Source organism: Dermacentor albipictus, chromosome 1, assembly GCF_038994185.2.
Source record: "Dermacentor albipictus isolate Rhodes 1998 colony chromosome 1, USDA_Dalb.pri_finalv2, whole genome shotgun sequence".
Classification (NCBI taxonomy): Eukaryota; Metazoa; Arthropoda; class Arachnida; order Ixodida; family Ixodidae; genus Dermacentor; species Dermacentor albipictus.
The window spans coordinates 458,775,933-458,788,067 of NC_091821.1; the positions used below are offsets into that span (position 1 = coordinate 458,775,933).

General features: G+C 46.8%; 1 protein-coding gene and 1 long non-coding RNA gene across 3 annotated transcripts in view; one reads left to right on the plus strand and one right to left on the minus strand.

Moving 5' to 3' along the window:
* The window catches only part of LOC135902817 (uncharacterized), a 38,700-nt gene that overhangs the window by 11,235 nt on the left and 15,330 nt on the right, over positions 1 to 12,135 (minus strand). Inside the window, exon 2 of one of the 2 annotated variants that reach the window (XR_010564616.1) lies at positions 3,439 to 3,514. The exons of the other annotated variant lie outside the window; for it this stretch is intronic. This is a non-coding gene — a long non-coding RNA (uncharacterized lncRNA). The remainder of the gene's footprint in view (positions 1 to 3,438; positions 3,515 to 12,135) is intronic. 2 annotated transcript variants of the gene reach the window in all.
* Positions 1 to 12,135, plus strand: part of LOC135902815 (uncharacterized) — a 245,371-nt gene that overhangs the window by 11,107 nt on the left and 222,129 nt on the right. The gene's annotated exons all lie outside the window — the stretch shown is intronic.

Sequence of the window (12,135 nt, forward strand, 5' to 3'; positions counted from 1 at the left end):
GCAGCGGCCGATCTTGCGTTCTGCCTTGCGTTCTGCGCGGTACAGCCATCTCCACAATGATCCACATTGTAGGACGCAGACGGTAACCTTTAACCAGGTGGATAGATCTAAGCCGTACCAGCATCCGTTAGTTCTTGATGTGTTTGACGATTACAAGAAACTTTGTTTACAGATGAAAAGTAGTAGGATGTAGGATACGTTGACAGTGAGATCTCGCGAAAGCGTATCTTCTGAAATTTGACTGCTTATTTTCAAATTACGTTCACAAATTTAAAACAAAGAAAGAAGAATGAGAATGACTTTCCACAAGAACCCCCGGCAAAACACTCATTGACAAGTCAATATATTTATACAATGTATTCATTGCTTTCGTTAACCAGTATGCGCGTTTGGTTTCCATATATATCTACAAATTTTCTGAACAGGTCACTTTGCTGAAACGCCTATACGGGCATTCATTCTTCTCTTCAACTGCGCAAATAAATGCTCCTTGTTTTTGATGGGGGAAAAAGCGGCCAGAAAGCGAGTCCGTATGCACAGCGTGGTGGGCGGCCCGACGAAGAATAGTCGAAATAAGGGAGCGCGCGCGTCAAAGCGACCGAATTGTTTACCGCGAGCAAAAGGTCAGCAAGACGTTCGCCCCAGGCGTCGTTTTGTGTCACCAGCATCGGCAGCATGGGAAAATGAGGAAAGTCTGGACAACTTGCAAGCGGAATGGAAAGGTGGTGACGTGGCTGTCATTGTTTGTTTGTTTGTTTCTGGCGGATACTGCAAACCAGCTGCACACGTTCTATATATACTCCACCGGTCCTTTTCCATATTTGAACGCAGACGTGTCCGAAAGGATGTAGAAAAAGGCTACGCGCTTGCTAATTTATGAGTTTGTTTTTACCGGCTCTTCCGGAAGCGACATTTAACAAAAGGAAGAGACGGCGCCCGAAGCCTTACCGCACAGCGGAAGAGCTTGCGGACGGGAAAGAAGTATGCGTTAAAAAAAATGTGAATGAAACGATAGCAACCGTTTCAAGTTTAAAAGCAAGCGAAACAAAACCACCGGAACAGGAGACAGTTCCGGTGGCCTGTCGGGTGCCTGTACTTGTATCTTTCTTTGAGGTATTTATACATCCGTTTAAAGGGTGTTTTCATCAAACTGCACAAGCTGCTTTGATGGTTTCCAAAAGAACCAAGAAAAAAAGGAAAGAAGCAACAAAAAAAAGAAGCAAATGAGTTGACCCTAATCTTCGACTTAGGTTTCTCTTAGTGGCACTCGCACTTCGGCGTTGCTGTTCTTTAGATTAACTTTAGGCGAACGCAACGCACGGACCGAATTCGGGGGCAGCTGTTTTCAAGCGAAGCTTTCTTTGCCTCTTCCTTCGACTTTCCCCACTACCGCTGTGGCTGTTTCTGTCCGGCCCACCGCGTCCAGCGGTGGTTCAGAGCGTGTGTATACATGACAGGAGCGAGGCAGAGACGAAGGGTGACGCGAGAAACTCGTTTTCACTGTCCGCGTCGAATGTGCGCAATACCCTCTGGAGCTCCCTGGGAGTCACCACATTAGCCTATTGACAGCTGTAATTATCCGTGACCCTCCCCAGAAGCATTGCAGAAATGCAGCGCTTCATTTTCTACTAACCTGCGAGTCCAGAGGGCACGAAGATAGAACTGTATTACTTACTTATTTATTTATTTATTTATTTATTTATTTATTTATTTATTTATCTAATACCCACAGCGCCACAAAGGCCTTACATCGGGTGGGGGGGTCCAAACCACTAAATGAAGATAAAGATACAGCAGGTTTCATTTTACTACAACAGAAGACAATCGCACAACTGGAATCCGAAGAAGAAAAAGATTACAGCACTTTCTATTTACAAGCCAATACTAGTGAATCGTAGATCGCATGAACGCCACATTTCCTTGCGCAGTTTCCGCAGCACACCGCAACATGAAAGCCTACTTCGACTCGCGCATGCAAAGGTCAACAAAAGAACACAAATTAATAGCACAAATTAGACTGCCGCCGCACACAAGAAAACGTGTCACATGCCACCTTGTGTGTGACGTTATTAGTGGCGTCTTTACTTTCGCATTTTACATTCGGGTTTCCAGGAATTTTGCCAAACACGTGCTAAAGGGGCGGATCTCTAAAGTTTACGATTGTGCGCTTTGGTGTACGTTAATCAGTGATTTCTAATTATTTCTAATTATTACAGACACTTCTGTAACTGAACTTGCAGCTAAACTTATCCTCTGATATTATATCTATATAGAAAGTCATGAATTTTGAACTGTACTATTCTTTCTATTTTTTCTGATTTATTTTGCATTTTGGCCACGGTCGTCTCAGTGATTTCTAATTAATTTTAATTATTCAAAACGCTTCAGTAACTGAAGCTGTACCTAAACATATCTGCTCTGATATCATATTCGTAATAAAACCCATGATTTTTCTACTGTACTATTTTTCCTGTATTTTTCTGCTTTATATTGAATTTCGTCGCCAGTCATCTCTGAATTCTACTTAATTCGAATTATTCCAAACCCTTCAGTAACTCAACTTGCAACTAAACACATGCTCTGATATCATATCCATAATGAAACTCATGTATGTTGCGCTGTACAATTTTTTTCTCTTTTTTTCTGATTCATTTTGAATTTCCTCCCTGGTCGCCTCAGGAGGTGAACTGGAAGTGCGGCGCAACAAACAAGTGTGCCACTCGATGCTGGTGCCACTAAAGATATGTGAACCCCACGCACGATGGGAATTGATGTATGCAAAGGAGTGTATACTGTTTAGTTTGAGGATAGTTAGCGGTGATGTTCATGCCGAATGTATAATTTCTTCATCGTTTAGGCCAATACGAGAGTGGTGAGTTGATGCTAAAACGTTACCTGTGATGCACCACGGCTGCTTCACTGCGTTGTACAAAGAACACACAGTGAGACATACGAGCTTTAACCATTGTTGTGCTTCATTGTTCGTAATCTATGGGAGGGTTGAGCGTTGTCATTGACTCGTAGGGCATATTACGCCGTGGCAGAAGTGTTAAGCTGGAACTATGCGGCTGTAGGACCCCAAAACAACGATCGGATTAAGAGACGCGCCATAGGGGAGGACTCCGGATGAATATTGACATCCTGGTGTTGTTAAATGTAGAACTAATCATAGGTGTGCTAGGATTTTTTTTATTTCGCTCTCGTTGAAATTCGGCCGCCATGCGTAAGGTTGAAACTGCAACATTGAGCAATGCCGCATGTTTCCAAGCTACCGGAGCGTGCACAGAAGTGTTGATTTGACGTGGGACTGCGTCCGTAGTGCTGCCTAGACCGTATAGTGTGTTAATGCGGCTTTGCGTCCCTGCGCCCGGTGTCAGTTGTCCGCTTAAGAAATTTGCACGGTATTTATTTCTAAGAAACAGCAGAAACGCGCCTTACCGTGCGTTCACTTTTCCCGCAACTGCTGTTTCCGAGCCTTCTCACGTCATTTTTTTTCCATTTCCCGCTCTCTTCCCTGTATGGAAACGGAGAAAGCGGCAAGGCTGCCATTCACTCATTTCGGGACTGCGTCAGTTCAACCCATTCTCAGCACGTCCCTCCCCCTCCTCGGTACAATTATTATTGCGTCCCCTCTGGAGTTGCGCTCTAGTAGAAAGATAAGCCCTGCAGGTTCTACAATGCTTTGGAAGGGGGTCACGGATGATTACAGCAATCAAGAGGCTAACGTGGCGACACCCACAGAGCTCCAGAGGGCACTGTGCACATGCCACGCGATGGAAAGGTCCAAGCGAGTTTCTCGTGTCCACTTCCCCTCTCGCTGCAACGTTCCTGTCATGTATATAGACGCTCTTGACTAACCCCGACGCAGCGTGCAAGACAACAGCAGCAGCAGCACGTAATAGAGTAAGAAAACGACAAAGAAAGTTTCGCTTTAAAGTGTGGCGCACAGACAGGTATCAGTGCCCTGCGGCAGAAAACTGATCACATTTGCGCATAGCATTTCGCATCATTTCGAGGCATTCTGCCCCATATTTTATGCTTTTCGCTTGTTTAAAGAATGCGTTCCAGGGTGGAAATGGCCGTGAGCTCCAGGAGCTAGAGATGAGCGACGACCGACATGCTGCAGTGAAGCCGACAGCGGGAAGGCCAAGTCGTTTGTGCGGTTACTGTAAGAGGAAAGGCAATTCTGGAAAGTAGTTTTGCGGAGGTAACTAAATAAATGATAGTGCCTGCGGCGGGTGTCGGCCGTTGCGGCTGCGTGCTACGTGCTTTCCTGAGAGCGCGTGGAGCCGTTTATTGTTCTCGCGGAGCTTCTAGGGGCACTCCTGTTTCCACTGTGGTTTTTCTGACGTATTGCTATATTCTTTACAAAATATTGAGGGGTTCATTAGGAGCTACCAGGATTAGGGAGTTCCTAACTGCCGCTCGCTGTCATTTAGTGAAGAAAATATGTGACTACGGCAGGTTGTAAATCTACGAAATTCACGCTTGAGGATGGGTACTGAGACGAATAGATTTATGGTGGAACTTACACGAAGCTCTGTGTTTGTACAAGTTCGACACCTGTTCTCATCACTTGCGACCACGCCATGCATAGTCCTGTGACTACGCCATGTGAGGTGCCGCTGCGTCCATAGATGCTACCAGAAAAGTCAGCCACTCTTAAGCTTCTATGGTTTCTAGTTCGTGCCCTGTGCGGCACCTATATGAAACATCTGCAACAACCTTCTCTATGCGATGAGCGGGGCTAGTGAGTGCACATTCTTGATGCGCATTCTCATGGCGCTGAGCTTTTACACTGAAAAAATGAATATCTAAATTCAAAACAAGCTCACTTCGTTTTAGATGCAGCAACTACGGTATGATTATGACGCACGTCATAGTGGGGGACTCCGGATTATGAGAAACTAGGAAATGGAAGGATCAGCCGTCTTTGTCGTAGTCGTTAATTTTTTTCTCGGTGTAACCACTGAGCACAACAAAATGCCGATCTTATCTTGTTTTAATATTCTAGTCGTGTGTTTAGCAGCATACACTCAGTCGTGCTCTTAATGCGAACGTCCAAACCAACACCAAAACTAAACTACCATGGCAGTGACATTGTTGCAAGGCCGCCACTGTCGTTTATTATGCAGACTGTACCTACCCCCCTCCCCCCCTCCCCCCCTTCCCCGCATGCTTTCGCGCTTCGTTTAAATTTCATATGGTTTTTTTGCGTGAAAGTGTGCATGCACATAGGTAAAAAAATAATAAAATTGGGCCAATATCTGAAGCTAGTGCAGGCGCCCGTGTTCGTGTACATTATGCAGCATCAAAAGCGAACAAAATCATTGAAGGTCATTAAAACTATAACCTGAAATGAATATCTATGCAAGCGACAAGAATTTCCAAAAGGCGTGAATCAAAGGCAATACTTTTGTCAGACGAAGCCATCATAACGCAAGTACGAGTTAAAAAGGAACACTAGGCCTAAGTACGGTACCACAAAAAGACAAAATGGTCAATAATGTCCTGCTATTGGCTTGTGCAACGCTAGCGTACTGAGTTTATGAGAAGTGAAATCTTCTCATAGTGCAAAGGAAAGTTTTTCGCCATATTTATTTCTAATGACACCAAATTCAATATTCTTGCTCGATGGTATTGCTACAAGCGTTGGTCTTTGATGCTCTGAGACATTGCGAGCCTTTTCGGTGCTCCTGCTTGGAAAAATTAACATGTTTATCGCAAACGAACGAGACCAACTCCACTAACTTTATAACTGCATGGTTTCCCTGTGTATTTACGGTTAAAAAAAGGTACGGGGTTTTACGTGCCACAAGTGTATTTACGGTTGCAGAGCACTTTTGCGTTAACGCAAACATGCCATTGCAATATTTTTTAATCAAGGCTCGGTCTAAGCTTTTCTAGTGGCGTCTGAGATTTACCTCGCGATTTCTTTATGACACAGATATATGTTTCGGGGGTTATCGCGACAAGTTCAACTTTTGAAGTTTTGGGGCTGATCGCGAAAGCCGCGATGCGGCTGCGTGATGGCGGTGTAGCGAAATATGGACGCGAATATGCAGAACTATTCAGACTGTGTCGGTTTTGTACGGATAAGGGTGATGACGTGTCCGTCAAACTCATCTCATGAACGGCTTCGTGAGAACACATGAATACCTTGCGGTACAGGTCTGACTTATTTTTGGGGTATTCGTATGAGTATCTGCAGACATGAGCGCGGAGCACTTGACTGAATGAAACTGGCAAGAATGGCGGATAGTATTTTTCGCCGTTATCATGTGCCCAGTATACGCGCTGAAATCCAGAAGGCCTAAGGTTATGCACGATGACCCTAGTCAGAACGTTCATTCAAGAATATTCCGAAACTATCGAGAAACACTAAGCCTAAATACTCATTTGCAGGTGGTTTAGAAAGACAACGGTGCTAGAAGGATGCCCATATATCCCCGTATATATGGACCTCTTAAAGAAACGCCTTTTAAACAAAACTGCTAGTAAAAGAAAGTCGTCACAATATTGTTGCGTGTCACAAGTGCCAGAAATGAGCGAATAAATAAGCGCCGAGGTCCACTTATACATCTTAAACGGCGCAAACCCTTCTGGTGCACAGTCTAAAGGAACCCTAACAACAGAAGCTACTAAATCTTCACTGCTTCTTTAATGACTGCTCGTGGGAGAAACGACCATGGTGCGGGTCCACACAAACATTAATACCTCGACGGAATTTTCATTTCTGTTGGTGTTCAGTTCACCCGAAAGAAGAGCAATATGATTGAGGTTTGGCTGAATTTTTCGCCAAAATACACAGGTGTGTCGTGCACAAAGGGCATTGTTTTTCTCCTTTAGCGAGCTCTTCATTACATATTTCAAGTCCAGATGAATATGCCTGATGGACAAACATACGGTTAACTACCCGGTCCCAACGAGCAGCGGTGGGGCAAGAATATTATAGTGACGAATTTGATATCGAGTCTCACGATCGTCACTGCTTCTGCATTGCAGAAGCAGTGCGCCTTGAACCAAACCCATTGTTAGGGCGAACTCATTACCCGCTGCGTAAGCACGATGCGGGTTTTCGAAAAAAAAATTTTAACTCTGTTCCCTTTTGTTTCCCGCCCCTTGGAGCAGATAGCCAACGTGGCGGAATCTGCTGGTGGCGGGTAGAGGTATTGCGCCTCTGACATTTAATCAACCAGCCGTGAGCACGCCAAGCGCTGTTGTTTCAACTTCGGTACCTGAAGGCACGGTGGCTTCAGCGCTGGCGTCATTGTTAGATGCGTTCCCAACTTGTGCAAACGAAATCCCTCGCTCCTCGGGCTCCCAGTTACAAAGGCGCGTGCAAGTGAACGCAAATGCCGATAGACGAAATTCGTAAACTTCCTTTTTTGCACATGGTCGAGTAGAGCTTATTTTTCGTTCCAACGAAATTTATGTAAATCAGGTGCGCGTGTATCATAGCGGAAGTAATCCGACGCTCGCACTACGCCAATAGTACCTGTTCTTCAGGTGCGTTACCTGGGTAATTATCTTATTTTTTGTTATATACCGGGTGCGTGGATGGAAGCGTGTGCTGGATTGGCGCAGCGGATGGCACTCAGTCCGAATAAAAAGGCGCTGAACATTCCGTTCCTCCCTTTTGGAGCCTCTTAGGCTTATTCGTGATGGGGCGATCTTGAATTGCACCAGCGTACACACACACACAAAAAAAAGGAAGAGAACGGGAAAAGCAGACAACGACAGCGGTTAGTACACAGGCAAATACTACTTCTATATATTGACGCAAACGGACTCCTCATCGTATAAAATAATCGTGGCTTGATGCGCGCTCCTGCTTCGCCCCCCTCCCCCCTTTTGATTGATATGGTGTTGGAGGAACAGAAGGCCCACAAAAAATTCCATTTACTAAACGGATGACTGCGTTGATGTCGCGGCTACCATCGTCAAGCCTATATGCCTGATGGCACCAGTCCAGTCTCTTCTTCCACCGCGGGGTTCTTTGAGTACTGCCCACTACATGGCTTCCCCCTATTGATGAATGCAGTGCCGTTGAGCGGTGTAAGTAGTGGAAATGGCACTGCCAGAATCTAGATGAACTGGCTTCAAGCGTTCGTTGGAAACTGTCTCTTCGCGTCCTTTGACGAGAAGTGTGAGGAACTTGGCGTCATGCTCGAGGACTTTGAAGGGACCGCACTAAAGATCTTGTAAAGGAGCGTGAGTAGCGTGGTAACAGATAAATACGTGACTGCTATGAAGTAAAGATGGGCTCATGCAACTATTTCTGGGGTCGTTACGAAACGGCGAAAGTACACAATTGGCCACTGTAATGCGAAGGTGCTCGGCGTAGGATTGTGGGTCAGTAGATGACGGTTACGAAGCTAAGAACCCACCGGGTACGCGAAGTGTCATGCCGAAAACAAATTTTCCTGAGGAACACTCTGGATCTGCTTTCAGAGCTGTGCGAAGACCTAGTAGAACCAAAGGCAGGCGCTCTGTCTATGGAATCATGAGGTCACGGGCACAAAGGGCTGCTTTTAGTTGACGATAGAAGCGTTCCAACATGCCATCGGATGTTGGGGCATAAGCTGTCGTTCGTACGTGGGTTACACCCAGAATACGGGAGAGAGCTTGAAACAGGGACGAGTCAAATTGTCTTCCTCTGTCCATCGTCATGGTGTGTGGTACGCCGTAACGAGAAATCCAGGTATTTAAAATGGCCTGGGCTACGGACTGTGTAGTAATGTGAGAGTGGCATTGCTTCAGGCCAGCGTGTGAAGCTGTCGATGCAAGTGAGTATGTATAGTTTGTTCGAGGGAGGTGGTAGCGGACCAACGATATGGATGTGAACGTGGCCTAAACGGACATCTGGTGACGGAATATGACCATGCGTGCTCATAGTGTGTCGATTGACCTTGGCGCTCATGCACTGTATGTATGCCCGAGCACAGAAACAGACGTCAGCGTTCATGCGCGGCAACAGATAGCGGGAAGTGACCAGACGTTGTGAGGAACGTACTCCAGGCCACAATAAGGAGTGTAGTGCGTAAAAACTTCCTGCCGAAATTGTTGTAGAACGTATGGTCGAGGATGGCCCGTAGACACGTCGCATGTCTACGCATATGACGTTGCAGCCAGGCAACCAGATATCTTCGAAGCGCTGGGAATCGTTGCCACTTTGGAGTGTTTGAAGTTCACGGTCTGTGCGTTGAGCGGCTGCGAGGCGGACGAAGTCAATGCCGGAACTATTTGCTTGGCTTGCGTCTATATGAATCCATGACAGATCGTCAGCGACCGCATTATCGGCGCCACTGATATGCCGGATATTAGTAGGGAATTCGGAGATATATGCAAGCTGGCGAATTTGGCGGGGAGTGTGCGAGGAACTGTTGGAGGTGATGATATAAATGAGGGGTTTGTGGTCGGTGAAAATAAAGAACTGAAGCCCTTCGAGATTGTGACGGAAGTGGCGGACTGCGAGGTAGAGGACTAGCAATTCGTGACCGAAAGTGGCGTAGCGCGTTTCTTGCAGTGTCAGCTTCCTTGAATAGAAATATATAGGTTGCCATGTCTTGGCCAACCAGTTGGTGAAACGCGGCGCCAACAACTGTCAGAGGCGTTTACCATAACGGCCATTGGAGCGTCTGGTCGCGGGTGTGTCAATAGAGTAGTGGTAGCAAGGGCGTTCTTGGCAGAGATAAAAGCAGATTCAGCAGTATTAGTCCATGATATAAGCATGCTAGCTTGTGGTGTGCCAGAGAGTAGAAATTGCAGAGGCTGTAAAACTGAATCACAACGAGGAATGAAACGTCAATAACCCAGAAATGCACGTAATTACTTGGTGGAAGGTGGACGTGGGAAATCTTTAATGGCTTGGACACGGGATGGAATGCGTTGGCTGCCATGCTCGTCTACCGATTGGCTCAAAAAATCGAGAGAAGCAACGCCAAACTCTCTCGTCGGGATGTTTGCAACCACACTATATTGGCGGAGGCGTTCAAACACCTTACGTAGGTCATATTCGTTTTCCACAGCAGAGTGACTGTATACAAGAATGACGTCTGAATATACGAAGCAACAAGTCAGGCCATGGAGTGCTTGATCAACAAACCGCTGAAATGTTTGAGCGGCATTACGGAGGCCGAATGGCAGGCGCACGTATTCAAACATGCCAAAAAGGTAATGAATGCGGTTTTAGGAATGTCAGAAGGCTCGACAGGGATCTGATGGTAGGCTTTTACTTGATCGACCTTGCTAAATATGCAGCACCCATGAAGCGATGTGGGGAAATTGTGGATGTGAGGATTAGGGTGCTTATTGGGAATCGTCACATTATTTAAGGCGCAGTAATCGCCACATGGTCGCCAATGACCCGTCTCCTCAGGCACCATGTGTAAAGCAGATGACCAAGGGCTTGCGGAAGGACGAACGAAGCCCAACTTGAGCATGTGTTCGAATTCTCGCTATGCAATTTTCAGATCGTCTGGTGCTAAGCGGTGAGGTCGGGCGTATACTGGTGGTCCATTAGTCACAATGTGGTGCATGACGTTGTGCATTGTTGGACGATCTGGCGAGGGTTGTTCGAATAGCTCTGGAAATTCCAGCGGAATGGTGGAAGCACGTTTCGGTACCTGCGTGTGTGCTTGTACGAGGCGCAAGTGCAGTGCAGACGTGTGACCTCGTACGGACAGGCTTGTTGAGGAGTCAAGAAGGCGGCTGTTGCGAAGGTCGACGAGGAGGTTAAACGTCCACAAAAAATCAGCGTCGATGATCGGCCTGCGGAAGTCAGCGACGGTGAATAGCCATCGAAAAGGGCGTCGCAGACCATGGTCACGAGTGACAGATTTCTCACCGTGCATTTTAATGTTGGAACCGTCGACGGCAGTGAGAAAAGACGTGTCATGGCGATGTCTTATGCTGTCTTGAAAAGCAGCGGGAATGACACAAAGTTCCGCGCCAGTGTCTACAACATAGCGAATTTTTGTGACGCGGTCGGTGACGTAGAAGAGGGCTGGATGTCAGTGGCACTAGCCGTCATCTGTGACTGGCCCGGCCGCTTCGCAGAAAGTTGCAAGGCGGATGGCACTGTCATGCGCGAGTGCCATATCTGGCGTGATACAAACAAAGAAAGGCAGGGCGCGACACGTTTTGGTCAAGCGAGCAATGCCGCTGCTGATGGTTCTTCGCCCGAAAGCGTAAGGCAGCCAACTGGTTGGTTAGCTCCTCTACTTGCATAGCAAGGTGCGTGCTTGAACTGTCAGATTTGTCAAAGTGCTGCTGTAACTGGGGTTGTGTCGCAACGGGTGCATTACAACGGTAAACAGTGGATATCACCGGATGGAAAAAATCCATAATCTGGTCTGCCATCGTCACTAAGGCCTCTACAGAGGTCGTAGTAGGTGAGGCACATAAAATTATGCGTACTTTGTCCAGTACACGCTGCAAGAACTCCAGAAAGATTTTCGAGTCTGCTGATGATAGAGCGGTTCCCAGAACTTGTGTCATGCGGCGAAGCCGCTCAGTTGGTTTTTTGTCACCAAGTTCCTCCGACGAGAGGAGCTGTTGAATCCGTCGCGACTCAGAGTCGGTGGTGCGTCATAGTAACTCCTGCTTACGGATATCGTACTGATCATCGGCTGGAGGAGCTAGCAAAATGTCGCGGACCAAAACTGCAGTGGTGGGGTTAAGCGCATTCATGACGTTGTCGTACTTGGCTGCCTGAGATGTGATGCGGTGACGGCGAAACTGCGCCTCGATGTCGATGAACCAGAGTTCATAGTCCAAAGGCCAGAAATCTGGAAGCTTCAGTGAGTGACGGAGGACGTTCCTTTTTCTTCGAGACGTCGTTGTTCGGCGGCCGGTTCAATGGCGTCGAGAAGAAACTTGATAGACGTATACAGTTGTGATGTCGTATCACGTCAGGGTCACTAAATTGTAGGAACAGAAGACCCACGAAGAAATGCCATTTATTAGACAGATGACTGCGTTATTGTCGCGGTTACCATAGTCGAGCCTCACGAGTTGAGTGATCTCAATATCTGAAACTGGTCTAGGTATATTTGAAAGCAAGGAAGCCACAGTATCTTCTGCAATGTTCTAAAAAATGCGATGATCATCGGGTTGCGCATTTGCGAGAAC